This window comes from Pan troglodytes, chromosome X, assembly GCF_028858775.2.
Source record: "Pan troglodytes isolate AG18354 chromosome X, NHGRI_mPanTro3-v2.0_pri, whole genome shotgun sequence".
Taxonomy (NCBI): Eukaryota; Metazoa; Chordata; class Mammalia; order Primates; family Hominidae; genus Pan; species Pan troglodytes.
In genome coordinates, this window is record NC_072421.2 from 120,339,816 (window position 1) to 120,351,485 (window position 11,670).

Consider the following 11,670-nt stretch of genomic DNA (forward strand, 5'->3'; position numbering starts at 1 on the left):
CTACCTTACCATGTAATACATTTTAACTATGCAATGGAGGGTCGGGAATTCCATTTCTCCTTTTGTTATTTTGCATTTTTAAAAATGTAGCATCCAATGTAAAAATCACAATGGACACAGTATTTATATTCTCCTGTCAATGTCAATATATTCAACTTTTTTAAAAAAGGAAGCAAGCTTCTCTCTGTTGAAAATAAAGCCTTAACCATTAAGTTATCGGGGGAAACTATCAGACGCACATAGAAGACAAAATTTTGTTTATTCCTTACATATTGTTCACAGTAGTTCCAGATGTCTAATAGGCAGAAACATAAAACTTTTACCCATCGCACAAGATCCCTGTACTAACGCCACCATTTTAGGCAAATTACCAACATTAGACATCAAGCTCCTATGCCATAGTTCAGTATAATGGCAGTTGTGCATACATTTATACATTCATCCCTCCATCCATTCAAAAAATATTTGTTGAGCACCTACATTTTACCAGGTGTATGGTGATGGGAATATCGAAGAGAACAAGATGAGTCTTTGCTCTCCTGGAGCTTTAAAGTCTAAAAAATGGTACATAGTAGACATGTGTTACATGTTTGATAAATTTATTTACTGATATGTTTAGTTTCATACATAATTCAAAATTTAACTCTGAGTGTGCCTGTTTTTGTAATCATTTGGTATTTAGAACTAAAGAGGGGAGAAGACACCATGGGGGAGATGAATCACCTATACCTAATTTCTTACACTTGTGCCACTGACAGTTTTATTATATTAATCATTCTATCATATTACCACTGATGGTAAGAATGATAACCTTAAGATCTTCAGTGATGGTCGCTATATTCTTATTAGGGCAGGAAAGTGGACTCAGACACCTTTAATAAGAGTTGGGAAGGACTTCTATGTAGCCTTAAAGAAATCCAGTTATCTCAGTGTCAGTAAAGAGTAGTGGTTTCCAAAGAACTCGGGATATAAAATCAGATAACCTGGATTTGGATCTCAGCTCTTTCATGTGGATTTGGGTACCCATCTAATATTTAATATTTAATATGGGAATAATATTGGCCTGGAAGGGTTTTGAGGATTAAATGAGACAATTCAGGTGAATTGCTTGCCATTCAACACAAAGCTCTCAGTAAAAGTAGTAATAGTAATAGTTGTTGTTGTCATTGTTTGTTGTTACTACATTGATTTCTTACAGCTTCAGTTAACTAATAATTTACTAAGGCTATACTTTCGGGGTTAATTTTTATAGCTTATTACTAGAGGAGTTAATGTGAATGTGTAGAGCACCAGAAACCTTGAGGAGGAGGTGCAGCGTTCTCTCCTGAGCATAAAGCTGGCCCGCAGTATTGTGTTGCCTCACTGCAACTGCCATTTGCCATTGATGATGATTGTTCTCTTTCACTGAGAGAGTAAGAGGACAGGATGCATTCTAACTGGCTCCTGTTTATGTTATTAAAAGTAAAAAATAAAAATAAAAATAAAAAATAAAAGAAAAAGAAAGGAATTTAGTGCATCCTGGCCACCCAAACCCCATAGGCTTTCAAATGTAATTGCAGGAGAAAATGTGACTTTGCTTCTCTTCTTGATCCATACATCCCCTCTGTCTAGTTCTAAGTTGCACCAAAGTCTCTCTCTCCTCTCTCTCTCTCTCTCACACACACACACACACACACACACACACACACACAGAGGAATTAAGCCAGAGATGGTATGTCAGTTGTGATGGATTGATAGTTCCTGCCTGGGATAATTTGATGAGAGGAATCCTGAGATTCCATTGGAAATCAAAATATAAAAGTAGCATGATTGATTATTAATGTCAGTTGAGGATTTGGATAAGTAAGTGATAGCATACATACTGTACTGTCAAGAAAGGATAGGTCATTAACACTTCAGTATAATTTTTTTTTATTTTTGTAATACACACATGCCTTTTAAATATTAATGCTTATTATGGAATAAATTCTTGGCTCCCTATTAAATAAATTTCTGGCATTAGGAAGCAAGTAAGAAAGATTTTGTTGTGAGGGCTGCATTGCCTTTCTGAAATTATATGACATAATGATCTGTTCTCTTGCATAACTTGGGCCTTAATTTAGTGATTCCACAATTTTATTTGCTATAAATAAAAAAGTAAGAAAACATACTTCCCTTAACAAAAGTTCCATGATGATCTCTCAAAGAGGTAACATTGTATATTCATACAAGTGATTGCTAATCAGCAATTTAAAATGAAAGAATTGGCTGGGCGCAGTGGCTCATACCTGTTATCCCAGCACTTTGGGAGGCCAAGGTGGGCGGATCACAAGGTCAGGTGATCGAGACTATCCTGGCCAACATGGTGAAACCCCGTGTCTACTAAAAAACAAAAAAAAAAAGACAAAAATTATCTGGGCATGGTGGCGCGTGCCTGTAATCCCAGCTACTCTGGGGGCTGAGGCAGGAGAATTGCTTGAACCAGGGAGTCCAAGGTTGCAGTGAGCCTAGATGTGCCACTGCACTCCAGCTTGGTGACAGAGCGAGACTGTCTCAAAAAAAAAAAAAATTACTGATATTTAGGTTGGTGCAAAAGTAAGTAATTGCAGTTTTTGCCAAAGTAATGGCAAAAACCACAATAATCAGCTTTGCACCAACTTAATACATGTAACAACGTGAATAAATTTCAGATATTTTGCTGAGAAAAAAGGCCAGACACAAAAAGGGACATATTATATGATTCTATTTATGTATATGAACTTCTAAAACATGCAGAACTGCTCTATGCAGCAGTTCTCAGACTCAGTTGTGCAACAGGATCACCTGGAGAGCTTGTTAAAACACAATTTTCCGGGCCCTGCTCCCAGTTTCCAATTCAGTTGGTCTGGGGTGGGGGCTGAGAATTTTTTTAATATGTCTGTCTTTTCTTTCTAGTTTTACATTATTTAACACCATTTAACATCTCGTAGTCCAAGTTCCCTTTATTATTTTTCTAAGTTTTCTTGGTTATTATTGGGCTAGATGATATCTTTATATATATATATATACTTTAAGTTCTAGGGTACATGTGCACAATGTGCAGGTTTGTTACATAGGTATACATGTGCCATGTTAGTTTGCTGCACCCATTAACTCGTCATTTACATTAGGTATTTCTCCTAATGCTATCCCTCCCCCAACCCCCCACCCCACGATAGGCCCCCGTGTGTGATGTTCCCTGCCCTGTGTCCAAGTGTTCACAACAAACTGTCTCTCAGACCACAGTGCAATCAATTAGAATTCAGGATTAAGAAACTCACTCAAAACCACACAACTACATGGAAACTGAACAACCTGCTCCTGAATCACTACTGGGTAAATAACAAAGAGAATTTGTGTTTCTAATAAGTTTCCAGATAATGCTGACGCTATTGGTTTGGAGTCTACAATTTGAGAGCCACTGATAGATGGTGATGTAAGTCAGAACAGTGATTATCTGTTTGTGTGTGTGTGTGTGTGTGTGTGTGTTTGTGTGTGTGGAGGGCAGGCAGTATTGATGGGGAAGGAGTGCGAAGGAACTTTCTGGGATGTTGTAAATTTTCTATATTTTGACCTGGGTGGTAATCATGTAGCCACATATATAAGTAAAATGTTACACAGCTATACCCTTCAGATTTGTGCCTTTTACTTCATGTAAACCGTACCTTTAATTAGAGGAAAGAACTGAACTTTGGAATCAAACAAATTAAGTTTAAATTCCCATTTCTGCTACTTATCAATTCTGTGGTGTTTGGTAAGTTACTTCACTTACATAAGCCCTGCTATTTTCATGTATAAAACAAGTTTATAATAGAACTACATCATAAGGTGATGGTGAGAATTCAGTAAGATCATCCTTATATCATCCTTATACCATACTTGGCACAGAGTAAATACTTTGTAAGTATTTGCTATTATTTTAAGATGCAATTCTAATTTATAGGGATCAAGTAATTTTTCTCTCCTCCCCAACCTCACGCTCCTATTTCTCCTCTCCATTTGCACTGACATTCTTCATCTTAGAAAAACCCTCATTCCTCATTTTTTAATACCACCTTGACTAGTAGAGCTTCTACTGAAACAGAGCTATTTCTTTTTCCATAATAATGCCAGCAGGCCCTGGCCTGGTACCACCTGCCTTCCTGATCAGCAAATAAGCAGCTCTATCAATCAAGACAGCTGTTTCTTGCTGCTCATCATGGGTACGTAATGTTTCCTGAATGTTACTGAGAGTCTCTGGACTAGGTAAACTACCCATGAAATACAACTCAACTTAGGTAAATAAGTTATAAATATGACTCAATGAAGACACCTCTCTGAGGAAATAATCCTGGCAATGGTTGGCTCCAAGGACACAAACCGAAGGTAAGTATGTCCAGGTCACAGATTCAAGCTCTTTATCCCTGATTGCAGTTCTGCTGCAACTTACGGCCTCCATATTTTTTTGCTTTTAGGCTCTTTGAATACAGCTACTTCTCAAAATCTACTCTACTGGGGGCATTTTCCTAATTTTCTTATTACTGCCCCCTCTTATTTCATGATATCGGGTAAGGCAGCATTTAGTTTGATTTAAGGCATGCTGTCTGAGCCCTTTCTCTGGGCCAAGCACTGTGCCACCTGATGCAGATACAAAACCAAAGTATACCTGTTCCCTATCCTTGAGCATTCTGTGAACGGGGGTAAGAAAGCCATGTAAGTAGATGATGACAGATAAAGCAAGGTGTATCAAGATAATCCTGAAGAGGAGTATCTAGATCTATATTGGAAGGCAAGGCCTATGGGAGGGGTGCTAAGAAATGTTTCTTGGAAGAATTCACCTTTAAAAATTTTTAGAACAAGAAGTACGCTAAAGGCAAGAGCTCCTTTCAGCATAAAGGAAGAAGAGACAGGATGTTGTCTGGGTGTTTGGATGGGGAAATAAAATTTAAGGATGAGATTTTATGTGTAGGCAGGTATGAAATATCCCAGAGATGATCAAGGAATGATGGGCTTGGTTGGGCCTAAAATAAGCATGGATAACCATTTTGCCAAGGGTCAGAGCTTATCTGAAGCATAGTTGTATCAAGAAACCTTTCTGCCATACCTTTTGGTGTGCATATACCCTGCATGAATAAACCCCCAAATTAACCTTTCTGGGCCTGAGGATAAAGGCCCCGAGAGCATAGATGCTACTATTGAACTGGAAAGGACTTTGAACACACCCCCATGACACATAGCTCAGAAAGCTATAGACACCTAATGAGTCCTGGTCTGCTCTTCCCCACCTCTCCACCCAACTTACAAAAAAAATCATTTATAAATTGGGAGGTTGAAGAGCCAAGAATAGGTGCAATAAAATATGTTGCTTTTGAAGATTGATTTTGTGCTTATTAGTGGGGAAAAGCAGCCTCACTTTTATTGCAAAGCCCTGCAATTGATTAGACAGAGTGAAGACTCAACATTTTTTTCCAGTGTTTATATTAAAATGAATAAGGCATTTTGTTTTTCACAAGATTATTATGCAACGGCACAGCACATTTTTTCCATCCCCCTGTTTTATAAAGTGTTTCCTGTAGGCGGACCTGTTATGTAACTCTAACCCTGGCCCTTTATAATCGATCATGTCTCAGAGGTACTAACTCAATGTCCTCCAAGAAAGCACGTGAAATGCCATCTCTAAAAACTTGGGCCAGTACTCAGGATTCTATTAGGAGTCCCATTATTTATTCTCTGGCAATGATAATGATACCTTTGAAAAGTGGTAGCTGGGAAGAACAAACATTTTCCCCTTTCCCTTCATGTTTAGAGATAAAAGGTCTGACCCAAATTTCACCCATATGTTATATGGAGGGTAGATGATAACCTACAGTGAAAAGCACAAACAAAAACATCAAGAAGTGAAATTGTTGTATACGTACGTGTGTGTGTGTGTGCATGCGTGTGTGTGTATTTACAGAGAGAAAGAGGGAGAAAGTAAATCCTATATGAAAGCCCCCTGAATCCTTTATCTACATCACAAGGCAAAATAAATCCTTTACTCAAAAGATACGTTTTGCTTCAAAGGAAAGTAATATTCTGCCATATATGTTACCAAAATAGCAATGTGATCTTGAACAAGTTAATTCAGTTTTCTGAGCTTCAGTTTCCTCAAACTTTTGAGATACTCTCAGAAGAGTAAATAGAGAGTATCAAAGGACTTCTGGTTGTGATGTTTTGTGTAACCTTAGATTGGAATTCCTCCATATTAATGAGAGATGAGGCTGAGGCAGAAAATGCTACAATGGCTCTCCTGGCCTAGTCTGCAGATTTCACTGCAGTACAGGCTAATAGACCTACTTCAGTTACCATGGTTGGGTTCAGGGCTGCTGCACTGCCCAAGCTCTGCTATGAGAAGTAACATATATGCAGGGCTCCGGGTAGGTTTATAGGCTTTGTTTTATTCTTTAGCCGCAAGCCGTTACGGTACCCTTGTCAACTTTTCCACTAAGCATATTCTTGGCTGCAGGAAGAACCAGGTGAAAAGGAGGGCTGTAGGTTCAACTCCAAGTATGGATCATGATTCCCTGAGCCTACAATGAACATCTCCTAGATGCTTCCTGTAGCATTCAATCTCTTTAGCACTCTATAGTACATACCTTTGTATTGCTTTTTTTTTTTTTTTTTTTTTTTTTTTTTTTTTTGAGACAGAATCTCGCTCTGTCACCCAGGCTGGAGTGCAGATTGCGCAGTGGCGCAATCTCAGCTCACTGCAACCTCTGCCTCCCAGGTTCAAGAGATTCTCCTGCCTAAGCTTCCCGAGTAGCTGGGACTACAGGCGCCTGCCACCACACCCAGCTAATTTTTGTATTTTTAGTAGAGACGGGGTTTCACCATATTGGCCAGGATGATCTCAATCTCTTGACCTCATGATCCGCCCGCCTCAGCCTCCCAAAGGGCTGGGATTACAGGCGTGAGCCACTGTGCCCAGCCTGTATTGCATTTTTCATGTGTATTTCTGTGTGTGTGTGTGTGTGTGTGTGTGTGTGAGAGAGTGAGAGAGAGAGAGAGAGAGAGAGAGAGAGAGAGAGAGAGAGAGAGAGAGGGAGAGAGAGAGCGAGAGCATGCATCTGCCCAAGCAGTCTCTCAACTTCTTAGAATATAGACTGGTGTAGTCTACCACTTTCATCTGAGTGACAATATGAAATACTTCTTAAGCATACTGACTCTGAAGCCATGCCCTCTGGCTTCAAATACCAGCTCCACCACTTACAAGATGTATGGGATTTAATGTGATATTGAACTTCTCTGAGATTTGTTTTCTGATCCACAAAGTGTGAGTGAAAATAGTTTCTAACTCATAAGGATCTTGTGAGGATTATATAGGTATAATGTGAAGATAAATATACATGAAGATTTATTAGTAAATAACTTAAAATATTGCCTGGTACATAAGTATTTAATGAATGTTAGCTACTATTACTATCTTAATATCTGAAAACTGAGAAAATTCAAAGCACATGTGGGCTAGAAATGATTAAGCCAATCTATTACTTACATTTGTTTTATTATTTTATGATTTACTTAAAAGCTTGCAATAGTAAAACATTTTCATCTAAATAATTGCAAATAATGCAGACATCTAGAAATTGAATAGGTAATGTGACCCTTCAAAACTCCCCCCACTACCAACACTCATATCCTTCCAGATTTTTTTTAATGCAAATGTAAGTATATACCATTTGGGTATTAAAATTCATATCATGTACTCTGCTGTAACTTGATTTTATATCTCAACAATGAATCACAGGAATACTTCCATGTCTCTGCACCTAATACACTTCATTTTTAAATGGCTGCATAATATTTTATTACATGAATGTGCTTTAATGCTTAACCATTCTACAGTCTATTACAACTAACTATGCAATAATCAGCTTTTGTATGTCTCCAAATGCACATAAGGGTATGTTTCTGGCACATATACACAGAAGTGGAAGTGCTGAGCTGACGCAAAGGTCTGTTTTAATATTTTATAGAAGCTGTCAAACTATCTTCCGAAGAGTTGTGCCTATTTACGTTCCTAAAAGCAGTGTATATAAGTGCATTTTCTCCACATCTTCTCCAACATTTATAAGTACTTATTTTTTCTCCGTTTGAATAGCTAAAATGGTATTGTGGTATTGTAGTCTTGGCTGGGAATGCGAACTTTTCCCCAACTGCTGGTGACAATTCACATTGAAAATCTCACCCAACTAAGCAGCCACTTTCTTGGTGCACAAGAATGGTTCTGTAGGAGCATACTGAAGGGACTTTTGCCATATTTGATAGTGATTAGAGCGCCAGTACCAACTGCATTTAATGCTGCCATCATGTTTTGGTGTCCATCCTATTCTTCCAGGCACTGCAGAGACTTGCTATCTGAGACACTGTGCACAAGCCATTTGTAGAGACTGTATCATCTGTGCTTACAGAATTGCATCATGTTTTTGGTGCTGTTATATCTTCATTAGGATCACTATTTCATAAGTTGTGGCTCCTGTCCCTCTAGAACTTGTACCCCAATGTAGCCTCTTCCATCGAGGAGAAGGAATGGAACTAGGACTTTCCAAAATCTATGTTCCAGGAACTGTATTATGCACTTTACATATGTTATCATACTAAAGCTTCACAATAACTCTGAAGCAGAGTTATATGCTATTATCATCATTATGTTATAGATCAGAGAACTGAAACTGAGAAATTAAGCAACTTGCCCAAGACCACACAGGTAGTAAGTGGAAGAGCCCAGACTGCAAAGTAGGGTTGCCACTTTCCAAAGCCCGTGCTCTTTCTGTTGCACCATATTTTCTCAATTTTCTGGAAGCATTCATATTTTTCCATTACCAGAGTTCTTATTGAAGAACACCTTGATGAAATCTTTTGTAAAATGAATTCATTAACCAATTAATTCCCACTGTGAGCGAAGTGTTGTTTTGTGTTTCTGAAGTTAGAAAAACATTCTGAAAGCAAGCACTTTCTTTTTTCACTACAAAGTCTTAGATTTATTTAGAGAACTTTCTATGGACTTTGTTTAGACTGCTGAGCATTCGACTATGGCTCCTTGTATCACCATTCAGAATTCAAGTAGCAGTGTATTTGGGGTGAGAGGGAATAATCAATGCTAAAACAGCAACACCAACTGGCTTTTCAGAAATTCTGTCCCCATCAAGATAGATGTGCTCTGAGTCAGGCTGTGAATTAAAGAGAGGTAAAGCCAGTTTTTGACCCTCTTGCCTGCCTCTGCCTCTCCCCAAAAGTTAGAGGTACTATCTCCCTCAGTTACCCAAAACCCAAGCATTAACTTTACCTTCCATCTCTGCCATCCCATCATCCCCTAAATAGGGCCCCTCACTCTTCTAGCCCATGTTTCAGATTTAAGCTCAGAGTAAAATTAAGTAAACCGGGGCTTCCTCAGATTCCACCTTAGTAGATAACTACAGCTGAGGAACCAATGACGTCTAAAACCTTTCTCAAAGGGCACTGGCACTTTAACAATAAACTTCTAAAAATACCACGTCCTAGAAATTTGTCTAACCTACCTTAGTTTCCCACATTGTAATTAAGCACAGATACAAACAAAGAGACACAGATTGGAGAAAGTACAAATTTATCTCATCTCCTCCTGTACATGATGCACACATATCCATAGACGGCTGCTCTGTTCCACCCACACTCAACACCTAGAACAGCCTTTTTTTCCTGACAGACAAATTAATAGTAATTTGTCATTTGTATGACAAATTGCTATTAATATATTTCTAGCACAAAAGTATCCAATTTCCCCAGTATTGTACCTTGGGTGTCATTAAGGTCTTTCAATGGTCATATTTCAAAGCTGAATCTTACATTCTTGACCTATCAAGACTGTGTCATTGAACCTGGACCATCCCATTGCATGGAACTTTGGAAAGAAAAAAAGTACATTAATAACTATGCAGGCACATTGGCCCACATTATTTGTTTCTATGGAAAATTACATATCTTTATCAAACTATGTATGAATCCACTTTTAAAGTCTAACAGAGATAGAAATGCTAAAAGTTGACTTGGCTGAATATTGTAGCAATTCACAAATAACACGACCTAGGTAGTTATCTACCACACCCAAGGATGAGGTCAGCCCTCATTGAATTAACCTGTCTTGAAGGTGGTAGTATAGGGTAGTGGCTAAGAATGTAGTCTCTGAAGCCAGTCACACTTAGATTTGAATCATGGCTCTGCCAGTTACTATCTATGTGATCTCAAGTAGGTCATGTAGCTCAGTTTTCTCACTTATAAAATGGGAACAATAATAGTGTTTACCTCATAGGGTTACTTGTGAAGATTAAATTAAACAAGTAAAAAATATATTTAAAATGCCTGAAATGGAGTAAGCTCTCAATAATCACTGGCTACTGATAACAACAACATAAATTATAAACATGCATATTTTCTTACATACTACAAGTTATGGGCTGGGGATCCAAAGTTCTATAAGCCACAGACCTAATCTGGAGCAGTTAATCATCTATCTACCTCCACCTCAGATGGCTAAAACCATCTGAAACTTGCTGCTGAGAAGACCTGCTAAATATAAGTCCCCATCTATGGAAGCTTTTGTTGTGTTTTACCAACGCTACCCACAATAACAAACTGGCTTTCTGCCTTCAGATTATAAATGGTACAGCCTAGCAAGCCAGACTGGAGAAAAAAGTCTCTTGCTAAGAATCACCTCTAATGGAGCTGTTACTCCCTTTGACCTTTACCTAGTATTTGCTAAAGAGAATCCCCAGAAAGCAAAAAGGTGTTCAAAAGCCTCTCTAGTTTTCTAAGATAAGGAAGCTGCCACCATCCTCAGGCTGAGAGTTATGCGGCTGCTGTTTTGAGATCCCCCAACTAAACTGGGGTCCCAGTAGCAAAGGAGCTGGCCACTCTGCCCTAGTGGAAAATGAAAGGGAGTTGGACATGGGTGTTTACAGTGTGCCTTTCGTGGTATACTTCTTTTACTTGGTAGACAGCCTAATACCTACTTGTTCCACCTGTGACTAGGAGGTACCTCACATGCAAAACTTCATGCTGGCAGATTCCCTCCTGGGTCTTGTCTGACCTGTTTTTAGTTTACACCTGCCTGACCAGTGTTCCTCTAGTTTTTGAAAACCAACTTTGTGTCCCAGAGAAAACCCCAGCCTGGGGTAGCCTCTAGTTCTTCAAACGGAAGGTGCACATTCAATCCACCACCACAGCAGGAAATAAGTTACTTGCCTGGGCAATGAAGCCATAATGAGTCAGAAGAGCAGTACTGTCTCCCCAAATCACACAAGGCAAGAAGAAAGAGTCAGGCAGAGGGAGAGAAGATAAGGGAATAGGGTGTGGGTCACTTTAAATTCAGGGGCAAATGCCTTAATAGTGTGTTTAAAGGAAGCAGTGGGAAAGTCAGGAGCCCAGTTTGCTAGACAGGAGAAATATATCTAAGTTCTTATCTCTGGCCACCTACTGGAGCAATTTGAGTGTGGTGTAGAACTGGAAACTGTGGCAAGGGTGACTAAGCCCTGCTTCTTATAGCAGAGAGTTAAACCTGCATTCAAAATGGATGCCAAGGCAATATTAAATTATAAGAATTCACTACAGCTGCCTAGTGGTCATTAACTGTTTTTCCCCAGTTTACATGAGAACCACTCTTGTGACAGGAGTAGTCAC

The 11,670-nt window shown here is 38.9% G+C and overlaps 1 non-coding gene across 1 annotated transcript; it reads left to right on the forward strand.

Annotated features, from left to right (window-relative positions):
- Positions 1 to 1,221: 1,221 nt before the first annotated feature.
- On the forward strand, positions 1,222 to 1,441 carry LOC112207265 (small nucleolar RNA U3). The gene has a single exon (XR_002941705.1). It is a non-coding gene; the product is annotated as a small nucleolar RNA U3 (small nucleolar RNA).
- Positions 1,442 to 11,670: the final 10,229 nt, after the last annotated feature.